General features: G+C 36.8%; 1 protein-coding gene across 1 annotated transcript in view; it reads right to left on the bottom strand.

Moving 5' to 3' along the window:
- Positions 1 to 13,702, bottom strand: part of LOC111158714 (interaction protein for cytohesin exchange factors 1) — a 207,122-nt gene that overhangs the window by 152,346 nt on the left and 41,074 nt on the right. The window lies entirely within an intron of this gene.

Here is a 13,702-nt window from a genome sequence, read left to right as displayed (position 1 = left end):
GAGCAGTTTTAGGTTTATAGAAAACTGAGAGGAAGGTACAGAGATTCTTCTATACCCCCTGCCCCTACATGTGCATAGCCTCCCCCATTATCAACATCACTCACCAGAATGGTATATTTTTTACCAAGAATGAATTTACACTGAAACATCATAACTAGATAAAGTCCATAACATACCTTACAGTTCACTGTTGGTGTCATAAATCGTATGTTTATAGAAAAAAATATGTGCAGTGACATATATCTATCATTATATCATGTGATATAATATCATAGTATATTGATTGCTTTAAACATCCTCAGTGCTCTGCATATTCATTTCTCCCACCCCAAGCAACCACTGAACTTTTTATTATCGCCATAGTTTTGCCTTTTCCAAAATGTCATATAGCTGATATCATACAGTATGTAGACTTCTCAGATGGGTTTCTTTTGCTTAGTAATATGCATTAAAATTTCCTTTATGTCTTGTCATAGCTTGATAACATATTTCTTTTTAACACTAAATATTCCATTGTCTGGATGTGTCAATGTCTTTATCCATTCATCTACTGAAGGACATCTGGTTGCTTTCAAGTTTTACCAATGATGAATAATCTGCTGTAAACATCCATGTGCAGATTTTTGTATGGATGTAAGTTTTCAACTACTTTGGGTAAATACCAAGAAGCATGACTCCTGAGCTAGCTATATGGTAAAACTAAGTTTAGTTTTGTTTTGGGGGTTTTTTTTTGTTTTTTTTTTTTTTAAGATTTTATTTATTTATTTGACAGACAGAGATCACATTAAGCAGAGAGGCAGGCAGACAGAGAGAGGAGGAAGCAGGCTCCCTGCAGAGCAGAGAGCCCGATGTGGGGCTCGATCCCAGGACCCTGGGATCATGACCTGAGCCGAAGGCAGAGGCTTTAACCACTGAGCCACCCAGGTGCCCCTAAGTTTTGTTTTTTAAGAAACTACTGTTTTCTTCCAAAATGGTTATTCCATTTTGCATTTCCCATTAGCAATGTATGAGAGTTCCTGTTTCTCTACATCCTCACTGGCATTTGGTGTTGTCAGTGTTTCAGATTTCGGTCATTCTAATAGGTCTTTAAGTGGTTATCACAATTCTGTTTTAATTTAATTTCCTTGATGACATATGGAGCATTTTTCCATGCTTATTTCATATGCTTATTTGCCACCTGTAAATCTTTGATGAAGTGTCTCTCAAGGTATTTAGTCCATTTTTAATAATGTTGTTTATCTTCTTATTGTTGAATTTTAGGAGTTCACTGTATATTTTGGATAACAGTCCTTTATCACATGTGTCTTTTGCAAGTACTTTCTCCCAGTCTGTAACTTGTTTTCTAATTGCTTTATATTGCCTTTTGTAGAGAAGTTTTTAATTTTAATGAAATCAACATATTAATGTTTTCTTTCACGGATCACGATTTCTGATGCTATGTCTAAAACAGTTCATCTAGACTTTCTCCTACAATATTTTCTAGTTCTGTGTTTTATACATAGGTCTATGATACCTTTTTAAACATAATTTTCTCCATCACTTCCTTAAGTAGAGATCATTTTTGTGAGGAGTGTATGGTCTGTGTCTAGTTTCACTTTTTGGCCTGTAGATGTCCAGTTATTCCAACACCATTTGTTGAAGATACTATCTTTGCTCCATTGTATTGCCTTTGCTCCCTTGTCAAAGATCAATTGACAACATTTATGAGGGTCTATTTCTGGGATCTCTCTTCTGCTCCATTGACCTACTTGTTTATCTTTTTACCAATATGATACTGTCTTGATTACTGAAACTATAAAGTGAGTCTTGAAATTGGGTAGTGTCTGTCCTCCAACTTTGTTTTTCTCCCTCAATATTGTTTGGCTATTCTGGGTCTTTTCCCTCTCCATATAAATTTTAAAATCTATTTTTCAATGTCCAAAAAATAAATTGCTGATATATTAATTGGGATTGAACTGAATCTATGGGTCAATTTTGGAAGAATTGACATCTTGACAATATTGAGTCTTCCTATCGATGAACATGGAATATCCCTCTAGTTTTTTAGTTCTTCTTTGATTTTATTCATCAGAATTTTGTAGTTTTCCTCACATAGCTCTTGTATATATTTTTGTTATATTTATACCTAAGTATTTGACTTCTGGGAGACTAAGGTAAATGATAATTGGTGTTTTTTATTTCAAATTCCCCTTGCTCATTGTTGGATATAAGAAAGCAATTGACTTTTGTATATTAACCTTGTGTCCTACAACCTTGCTATAATCAGTTATTAGTTCCAGGAGGTTTTTGTTGTTTTGAGGGGGTTTTTTTGGTCAGTATTACAGACTTTCTACGTAAATGATCAAGGCACTTGAGAACAAAGAAAGTTTTATGTCTTCCTCCCAATCTTTATCTTTTAATTTATTTTCTTGCTTTACTGCATTAGCTAGAACTTCTAGCATGATGTTGAAAAGGAGTAATGAGAAGAAACTTCCTTGTCTTGTACCTGATCTTAACACCATTAAGTATGGTGTTAGCTGCAGGCTTTTTGTAGATAGTCTTTATTAATAGCCTGTCAATATAACTATAAATAGATAGTTCCCTTTTCTTCCTAGTTTACCAAGAGTTCTTAACATGAATTGATGTTAGATTTTTGTCAAATGTTTTTTCTGTATGTATTAATATGATCATGTGATTATTCTTTTTATATCTGTTGATGTGATGAATTGCATTAGCCTTGCATAACTAAGATAAATCTCATTTGGTTATGGCACATAATTCTTTTTATACTTTTCTGGATTAGATTTACTAATTTTTATAGAGTACTTTTGCACCTATGTTCATGAGAGATATTGGTCTGTAGTTTTCTTATGTCTTTGTCTGGTATTGGCCTAAGGCTAATGCTGACCTCAGATTCAGTTAAGACATATTAGCTCTGCTTCTTTCCTCTGTAAAGTTTGTAGAGAATTGGTGTAATTTCTTCCTCAAATATTTGGTAGACTTTGCCAGTGAACCCATCTGGAACAGGTGTTTTCTCTTTTGAAAGTTTATTTATTATTGATTCAATTTCTTTAATAGATATATATCTATTCAGATTATCTATTTCTTCTCATGTGAGTTGTGGCAGATTGTGTCTTTCAAGGAATTGGTCCATTTCACCTAGATTGTCAAATTTGTGGGCACAGAACTATTCACAGTATTTTTTTATTATTCTTTTAATTTCCATGGAAGCAGTAGTGATGTCACCTCTTTCATTTCTGATATTAGTAACTTGTATTTTCTCTTTTTTTCTCAGTTAACCTGGCTAGACATTTACTGATTTTATTGGTCTTTTTAAAGAACCAGCTTTTGGTTTCATTGATTTTCTCTATTGATTGCCTATTTTCCATTTCATTGATTTTTGCTCTAATTCTTATTTCTTTTCTTCTTCTTACTTTGGATTTAATTTGTTCTTCTTTTTCTAAGTTCCCAAGATGGAAACTTAGATTATTGGTTTTAGATTTTTCTTCTTTTCTAATATATGCATTCAATTCTATAAGTTTCCTTCAATCACTATTTTTGCTGCAAATTTCTTCTTTTTTTAAGCCTATATATTTATATCTCACAGTAAAATGAGATGGCAGAAAAACATGATTTATTAATGACAGATACATTTTAAGAAGATCTGTTTTTTAATGACTCATCTGTTTTGAATATTTGGGGTTTTTTTAACTTTTAAAATTTTCCTCCAAATTTTCATTTTGAAAGTTTTTATAACTATAGGAAAGTGCTGTGGGAATATTTAAAAATGAACACCTGGATAGCCTTCGCTAGATTCCTAAATTATTACCATCTTGCCACATTTGCTTTATCTGTCTATACATATAAATATTTTACAAAACCACTTGAGAATTAGTTTTAAAGATGTTTCACCCCTAAAAACTTTAGTATGGTCATCATCTCACACCTGTCAGAATGGCTGAAATCAGCAACACAAGAAATAACAGGTGTTGGAAAGGATATGGAGAAAGAGGAACCCTCTTGCAATGTTGGTGGGAATGAAAACTGGTGCCACCATTCTGGCAAAAAGTATGGAATTTCCTCAAAAAGTTAAAAATAGAATTACCCCAAGATCCAGCAATCACACCACTAAGTATTTATCTAAAGAATATAAAAGCAGTTATTCAAAGGGATACATATACTCCAATGGTTAAAGCGGCATTATCTACCATAGCCAAATTATGGAAATAGCCCAAGTGCCCATAGACTGATGAATGGATAACGAAGAGATATTACTCAGCCATAAAAAGTAATGAAACCTTACCATTTGTGAAGATGGATGTAGCCAGAGTATAATGCTAAGCAAAATATGTCAGTCAGAGAAAAACAAATGCCATATGATTTCACTCATATGTGGAATTTAATAAAGCAAATGAATGGGGGGGGCAAATAAAAGAGAGAGGGAGAAGCAAACCAAGAAACAGACTCTTAATTACAGAGAACAACCTGATGGTTACTAGATGGGAGAGGGGTGAGGGGATGGGGTAAATAGATGATTGGGATTAAGAAGGGCACTTGTGATGAGCACCGGGTGTTGTATGGAAGTGTTGAATCACTATATTGTACACCTGAAACTAATATTACACTGTGTTAACTAACTGGGATTTAAATAAAAACTTAAAAAAAAAAAACTTCGGTATGTACCAAAATATCCCACCATAATTACATAATAATAAACATACTTAGGAAATTTAAAGTGATATAATTCTCTAATTTGTAGTTCAGATTTTCCTAGTTTTCTTAGGAATGTCCTTTTCAGCCTGAGTATTATATTTTATTTTAAATCCAGGACTCACTCAAGGTTGCCACTGCATATATTGTCACATGTGTATAGTTCCTTTTGTCTTGGACAACTGACGTTTTTGTAGAGTCAACTTGGTTTTTGCACAATATCTCTCAAATTGAATTTATCTAATTGTTCCCTCACAATTAGACTCAGGTGAAAATTTTGGCAGATGCCCACATGTGAATGCTTTTCTTTTTTTATACACTAGAAAAAAAATAGTTCAGATTAATATTTTCTTTCCATCAATAACACTTAGGGATTGCCTCCCATAAAGTAAATTTATTGTCACAGTTTGCAATTTACAAAACACTCTGATATGGATTCATTTACTCAATTTGCACAACCACCCCATAAGGTGGGTATTTGTAATTATGTTTTCTCGTTGAACGCAAATTTATCCACGTATATAGAACCAAGAAGACTGTATCTGTGACCAAAATTTAAGCATAGAAATACCGTAAATATCACACTGAAGGAGAAGCCCTGTGTTTTTAAGTCAAATAAACCTAGACATTTTTTTCTCTTCCACAACCTGCAACTCTCCATTGTCCAAACTTTGCGCCTTACAGTTTTTGTTGTATGTTAAATTATATGGTAATGTAAAATACTAGGCTTTAGCAAAACATTTTCCAACTTTAATGATTTGAAATTACAATAATCAAAGCAGAAACAAAATAAAAGTGGATGAGTGTTAGCTGTACTGAATGCCAAGTAATTGGCTTTTGTTCATGTTTATGTCTTTGCATTTGCTGCAACCAGTAATTCACCAGCTCTTCTTTTCTCCCCTGACGAAGATTTTTTTGTCAATTCCTTCTACTTCCCAAAGCATGAAAACAGCATTGTTTCATAGCATAGTCATCAGTATTTGTACAAGGACAGCTTAGCATATTAAATTTATAACTTTTTAATTTTCTTCTTACCCTTGGGCCTCACAAACCCACTGTTGTTTAGTTTAGGGTAAAGTCAAGAAAGTTTGGCTCTCGGTGTACATAACCTGATTCACAAACAACAGCATAGATTCTTAAGTAGACATTCCAGCCAGAAAGAGCATAAACAGGTTTTCCAATCTGTGAGTCAAGGGTACTGAGAAAAGGCCAGACAATTTTTACAGTAATACTGAAATTAAAAAAACAATACCACCCATGTCCAGGTAGTCACACTCAGATATGCTGTCTGTCATTTTGAGTTCAGAAAGATCTTGAAAAAATAGAGTGATATTTTCCACTGATAAAAACCATGTCGCCATATCCAAAGAGCCTCAAGCTCAGATGACAGATCAAGACCCACTTACATTTTCATCCATGCACAATTTTCCAGCACTTAGTGATTTGAACACCTCATTTCAAAGTAAAAGAGTAATTTCAAATGCCTAAATAATGGGTATGATATTACTGTCCTTGTCCAGTGTTCAATGTCATAAGGGAGCAAATAGAATCCTGAAAATACCCAATGAAAGAACAAAACTCCTTTTTCAACTCTCACAGAGTTCTGCAAGCGTATCATTTTCTTTTTTTTTTTTTTTTAAGATTTTATTTATTTATTTGACAGAGAGAAATCACAAGTAGGCAGAGAGGCAGGCAGAGAGAGAGGAGGAAACAGGCTCCCCGCTGAGCAGAGAGCCCGATGCGGGGCTCGAACCCAGGACCTGGGATCATGACCTGAGCCGAAGGCAGAGGCTTAACCCACTGAGCCACCCAGGCGCCCCAAGCGTATCATTTTCTTTCGAACTAGCATATTATTCACTTCCTTAAAAGAAAGATCTACATTTTAATCCTAGGAAATGTATTATTCTCATTGTCCATTTGGATTCGTTTTCAGGCCAAATCAGTAAAGGAAGCTGCAATTGATACTTCTGCTTTGAGCATATAAATTGTCACAGGCCAGGGTGATGAAAAATTTTTCAGCTGTGAAGTCTTTATAGAACACGTATCATTCATTTTTTTCCACCTATCCTCAACAACAGGCTATTATCATCAAATAACAATAAGAGAGACTGCCTGCAGTTAATTTAATCACTGTAATTTCCCAAAAATTAAAGACTGATGTCTTTTGAAAATTATTCCAATTACCTCTTTGAAAATGAGTTCAAAATTGTTAAAATTACTACTTTCAATACTATATTAACCTCCACCAAGTGTTATTAGTTATTCTCACAATCTTCCTAGAGCAAAAATGACATCAGTGCCCAATTTTTTTATTTGGTAAAAATTCAACTTTGAGATGTCATAATTGTTTTTAAGACTTTGCTCGAGTTCAGTTCACTTAAGGTTTAATCTAACCCTTTTCAAATACATCCTGAGAAGCAATTTCTCTGCTTAAAAACAAAAACACAGTCAAAATTCTTTTAATTGGATCACATAAAATCAAATTATATAACCACTTGTAAATAAGTAGATGAGAAGTAGAAGAGATCACAGAAACAATGATGAAGATAACGATAGTCAACATTTATTGAGCTCTGATTATCACTTGATTTGTGCAAGCCCGTGCTAAGTGCTGTACAGACACTGACCATTTCGGTTCCACAGCAACCCTATGAAGGGGATCCTGTCTTTCCTCCCATTTTACAGTTGAAGACCTTGGCAGTGAAATTTACCGCTCTAGCAGGCATCCTGTGTGCCTTCCAACCTCCGCCAGCACCCCCCGAACCCCCACACACACCTGTTTCTGACCATTACTTTAAGGAGGACTCTCCACAGTGAAACCTGCCTTCCTTTGGCCACAGCTCTCTCTCTTTGGAACCTACAGACACTCTAGAAGAAGGAAGGGCGACAGGGGGGTAAAAACAGGGAAGGTCTGTGCCCAGAGTAATGCCTCCTCCCATGCTGTCAGACTTCCTCATTCGTCTTGGCTTTAATGAGGGTTCCCAGGGCTCTCCGTCCAGTTCAGCTCCTTTCAGGGATCTGGACTTGAGTCAAGTGTGTGTTGTCTAATCCGTAATTGCAGAGAACGTTAGCCCCTCTTCCCCAGGACTCTGGGACCCCCGGCTGTGCACCTAGATTCTGCCTGAGTCCCTTCTGAAACAGTTCAGCTACTCACTCACTGCTCTCTGGCTCTGCCAGCGGGGAGGCGACCCGCTTTGACACGCAGGTGCTCGTTAGCAGTGGGTCAGCTGCAGCTTAACGTTGCAGATCATGTTGGCAGACTCTCACCCTGACGCGGCTCAAAATACTATTATTTTGGATAATTTGAATAATTACAAATTATTCCAAATTATTAGCTATGTGAAGGAGGCAAAATGCATGAGTCTCAGACTTTTCCATGTTTTGATCCTTGATATAAAGTGAACTCTGTATACATTTGATGAGGATGAAGGCAAGCACTGAGAAAAAGAAGAGAAAGATGAGTAACCTGAAGGAAAGGAGGCCTGGAGGGTGAGGAATTCCAAGGGTGCGTTACTGTTGGGACCTTGACCGCCAGAGAGGCCAGACACATGGAGAGGAGTGAAGGGAGCTGCTCTAGAATGGGACTTAAGGAAGGCAAAAGAAAGTTCTAAGAACAGAATTCACTTCTCAGTTTTGCCACTCCCTACTCTGCTTCTCCCAGAGGCCAAAATCACCTCTTTCAGTCTCATCAGCCCACTCCAAAGCTCCACTACCCTCCCTAGACACTCAAGTGACTAGAGAGACTCATCTGTGTCAACTTCCTCCAAGTAAGAAAATTCTCCCCTGTATCTTTCTCTGACCAAAATGAGTATTTGACATAAAATGCTGTTTACATGGATGTTAGCATCTGTGGTTTGGGGTAAGGGCAAAGAAACATTAAAGTGAAAGAGACTGACAGGACCTACCCATCCCCCACTTTCAATGGTGGGAGGCAGGACTAGATAGCATGCAGACGCTGAATGTTTGTTCCACCATGAATCTCTCCTCTTCTCTTCCCTGTTGGTCTAAAGTCACTACATTTCTAGCTGTTTGGTTCTTCTTGCAATCTCCTGATCACCACCGTGCTCGTGTGCTTTAAACCCAAATTTGATAGACACGCCTGACAATGGTGCCTACTATCGAGTGCTGGAAGGGACAAGTTATATTCAGGACCCGTGTTCACCATGTCCTTACTCCAAAGTTGGCTCTGCCATTAACCATAGCATCTATTCCACTTCTTAGAAGTAAAGCTTTTGACATTAAAAAAAAAAAAAAAGGCATAGTTACATTGTTATAAACTTAAAAATGCAAGAGCAAAAGTAGTAAAACAAAAATGGCCCATCATCTCGAAGTCCAGAGATACCTACTCTTAATGTATATTTCCCACTTCAATTTCTTCCATTCATTTGTAAAACTTGTAATGTAATCAGGGGTATTCTATATATATATATAGCTTTTGGTCTACAAGGCCTCTTCTTAGAGTTCTGCATGGATGTGGATTATAGCTAATATTTGAGCTGTTTGACAACTCACATTTTGATCCTTTAATCACAGCCAAGGCCCTGACATTCCACTAAGTTTTTTTTTTTCATTCCACTAACTTCATCAGGCATTTATGAGATTTTAGACAGCACCCTAAGGAGCTGTCATGCTCTGAAGACATTCTCTTCTTATCTCAGTTGTTGGGCAGGAGGTCCTAGAGTGCCCAAAAATCTGAACGTCCACATGTACATTTTTAGTGCTTGAAAACCGGCACATAGAGCACAGAAGTGCTTTTGAGAACAAGACCAGTAACAGTCTTAAGGCTCAATGATTAGGGCTATCTCAAATATTTCATTGTTTAATGCTTCTGTGTTCTTTTAGGGAAAGAGTTGCATGAACAGCAGAATGCAAAGATTGTTTAACTCGAATTCACTGCTAATAGGAAAACAGAAGATTTAGGATCATCTGGCTCAATTTTGGAGAACCATAAAATAATTTCCTTAAAAATATGTAAGGACATATTAGAAAAATACATTACAATGATATTTCATAGACACATCGCTTTAACAGTTTCTCAAATTGTCCCCCAAATGTCTTTATAGAATTGGTTTGTAGAAAACGTCTCCATAATAACTCAGCCTAAATCTAAGCCAGCAGCTTAACTTGAACTTCCCAAACACTTCATGAGTTATTATATAATCATGAATTATTATATGATCAATTCTAGAATCTCAAATCAAGACGACACTTTTTTTTGTTCGGAATATGCCCAGTTAACTCAACTGAAAAAAATGACACAAACTCAAAAGAAAGCAAAGGAAATGAAGAGTAGAATTCCTTTAAAAAACAAAATACTGGGGGTGCCCAAGTGACTCAGTCCCTTAAGGGACTGCCATCCACTCAGGGTTCTGGGATTGAGCCCTGCCTCCTGCTCCCTGTTCAGCAGGGGGCTCTGCTTCTCCCTCTCCCTCTGCCCCTCCTCTCTCTCTTTCTCTCTCTCTCTCTCTCTCTCAAATAAATAAATAAAATCTTTTTAAAAAGTGAAATACTGTTCAGGGTCTCTTCTCCTTTCAGTGGAGCATGAGCACTCCTATTTAGATTGCCAACCTCAGCCTTTCCCTTTCTCTCCATCCTCTCTCTCTCTCTCTCTCTTACTTATGTGATATCACAGGAAGAAAGGACACTGTATTTCTATCTGCTGGGGAATCTCTCAGAAAATACTGCTATTTCCTTCACAGAAGAGTTGTGAATCATCCATCCATGACTTAAAATGCTGTTGTCAAGGGTTAGCCCCTAAGACCCTGAACAGTCAGTTCCCAGCAAGGGGCTTCACAAAGTCAGGTATCTGTTCTACGCCCAACCATGTGTCAGTTCTGTATGGGTAGAGGGAGAGCCTAGGGAAGGGGTGCTAAGTGCCTGGGTGGGGTGGGCGTGTCTGCACTTTCAGTTTCACCTTGGACACAGGGCATACTTGCATTCAGAGAAAGGGTGCTATGACTTTAAGAAAAAAAAATTCTTTTGAAATTGCGAATCAATGCCCTTCTGATTTATTTTTCCAAAATTCACACATTCTATGCCTGAATAATCTATAAAATCCATCATTGGGTGAGTACACAGACAATGAAAACCCATTTTTAGAACCGTTATGAGCCAACTGGAGCTAACGTGGATACATTACCACTTCTAGTCCACCATCTTCCTGTTCATTTTCTGAAACTTCATGCACAAAGGAGGAATTTTTCATACTACTATGTGTTTCACGTCTCCTCCCAGAAGGAAAGGACAGCTTCTGTCCATCTCCATTAAAAATAAAAGACAGGGTTAACCTCTTTGTGAATAAAGACCAAAAAAGAGGAAATTTTAGGTTGAACCATTATACCAAGAGTATTCTCACTTATTCTGAGCTTCTGAAAATTTTTATTTTTATTTGAATGCAGACATTAAGAGAAATGGATTTTTTCTTCTTTAACAAACAAATGAGGTATATACCTCCCATCCAAAAAATATTCAAATAAGTAAACATTATACTTCCCATCAGCTTTGAAGAAGCAGACATTTCATGTGCCTCAGCTATTTACTCTGCTTTTAGATGAAATCAGTAAACACTCCCCTTCCATAGGTATTAAAATTAGAATTCTTGTATTCAAAAACAATAGCTTTTATTTTTCCCAGGTAGGAATGGCCTTAATGGAGAGGTTGCCTTGATACTCAAGCCCTAAAAAGAAGAGATGTTGACCAACTCTTCTAAACCCAAAGTGAATCTCATTGTTAGTCTTAGCTCCACATTTAACTGGCTTGTAATCAATAAATCTATAAAATAAGTTAACTCAGTCACTTTCCAAAGTATATATTTTGCAGCCAGTTATCTTGGGGTAATTGCCAGAAAGTTACATTAATCAGTGCTGTACTGAGTTTCATAGTCAAAATGAGCATATGGTTCTATCGGGTTTAAATTTTCCAACATAAAATCACTGTGGTCATATTGTGGTTCATGTGTCTATGGCCTTATATACCCTTGTATCTATGAATGGAAATGGATCTGAAACCGTCCTGAGTGGCCTTTTCTCATGCTGATCTTAGGCGGGGACGTTCTGAGACATTTGTCTTACTGGAACCTATGGTAAGATCATACCCTTGCAATTGGGAACAGGGTCTTTCCAGAAGAGAGTCTGGAAATGTCCAGAAGACATTCCCAGTGTCAAAGAATCTGGAAAGATTTGGACTCTGAGATGGTAGGAAAAAATTCCCTCTTCATTCTATCTTGTCCTTGCTCTCTTGAGCCTATACTCTATGGAAACTTTTTTTTTTTTTTAAGATTTTATTTATTTATTTGAGAGAGAGACAGAGTGTGCAAGCTGGTGTGGGGTGGAGTGGTAGAGACAGCGGGAGAAGAAGAAGCAGACTACCAGATAAGCAGGGAGCCTGACTTGGAGCTAGGTTCCAAGACCCTAAGATCATGACCTGAGCCAAAGGTAGATGTTTACCTGACTGAGCTACCCAGGCAACTTATTCTAAGGACATTTACTAGTGGGTTCTGTGAAGGTGCTATGAAGATGGCTGCCACCTCTTGGAGGCAGTCTTTGGAGTGTGTTGGGAAAGAGGAAAGCAAAAGAAATTGCATGAGGGTGAGCTGTGGCCTACCAGTTCTGATTGCAGACATTTCTAGAAATGGACATTCATTTTTGTACTTAATGGTATATACTTATGTTTCTCTCACTCTCTTCCTTATATAGTTAAGATATTGCTAACTCTTCAAGTATAGTAGTAACTTCCAGTAACATTCTACTTCCCACTGGCCAATTCACATGGCATGATGACATGCTGGCATGGGGTCAGAGTTCATATTACAATATGAACAAGTCCAGCATCTCCCTATGTCAATGGATAGTAGAGGAAAATAAGGCTTCTAATGCACAGAACCAGAAAGAAGTTTGTGAAGAATTCATCCAGATGTAAAGCTCACAGTTGAAAGAAATGAAAGAAAAATCTTAAAAATTTACATTACCAGTAATCAAATGGGAAGCCAGAAGAAGTTTTTCTAAACAATCAATAAAAACAACAACCAAAAAAATTCCAATCAACTTGTGCTAGACAAGACTGTATTATCTTTCTATGTTCTTTAGACAAAATGACTTTACAAAATCATTGTCATATAAAGAGGCAACCAAAAATCACAAAACTTAAAATGTAGGGGAATGTAGTTCAGAGATATGTCAGGCAGTTAATTTTAAAATTATCTTATTTTCTGGATAATGTGCTTCTTTTGGTATTTTGTCAGCTTTTTAAAATTTGAAATTTATTCTCATTTCTGTCATAACTTTTAAATATTAATTTCTTATGACTCTCTCTCTTTGTAATTTTGTATTATTTTCCCTAAGAAGACTCTCCAAATTGTGTAAGATTCAGGCCCCACAAAGTCTGGGTCCACCCTGGCTATCCAATTCCTCACATGACAGCCTGGTCTTAGCTGGACTATGGCAAACTTTGGGGTGGCAGGTTGGAGGTTGAGGGGGGCAATGTCTGGATGCTGTGCCCACATTGGTTTGGTCATCTCCTGGGGCCTTGCAATAGTGGCAGTCAGGGATTTGTGATGTCCTCCAAAGGGCATGAGAATGTCAGGCACAAGATTTGAGGCTGTATGATCCAGGCATCCCTCCAACCTTGAAATACTAGCATTGTACGTTGTTAAGTATGCCTGCAGGGTTCCTGTTCTCTAAGCTAGTAAAGCATTTGTTTAATTTCCAGCATAGAATAGCTGTATTCCCATGTTTGCCAGGAGCATGAAATCCAACTGGCTGGCTCTCAGTCCATGTCAAACACTCAGTTAGAATAAGAAATATTTATATAATATATTTAAAGGCATATCCATTACTCTATATCCCATAGTTATTTACTATTCAGAGTGCTGAGACTTTAAGAGGTCCATGATTCCCTAAAATTGTATACAGAATTTAATGTATACATAATTTAATTTAATCTGCATTTATATCTTTCATCAGAGTCTCAAATTGGTCCGTGACATGTAAAAATTAATAATCACTAGTTTACATTT

The sequence above is a fragment of the Enhydra lutris genome, unplaced genomic scaffold, assembly GCF_002288905.1.
Source record: "Enhydra lutris kenyoni isolate GAN:26980312 unplaced genomic scaffold, ASM228890v2 scaffoldscaffold62, whole genome shotgun sequence".
NCBI classification, from domain to species: domain Eukaryota; kingdom Metazoa; phylum Chordata; class Mammalia; order Carnivora; family Mustelidae; genus Enhydra; species Enhydra lutris.
This window is presented reverse-complemented; position numbering and strand designations above follow the sequence as displayed.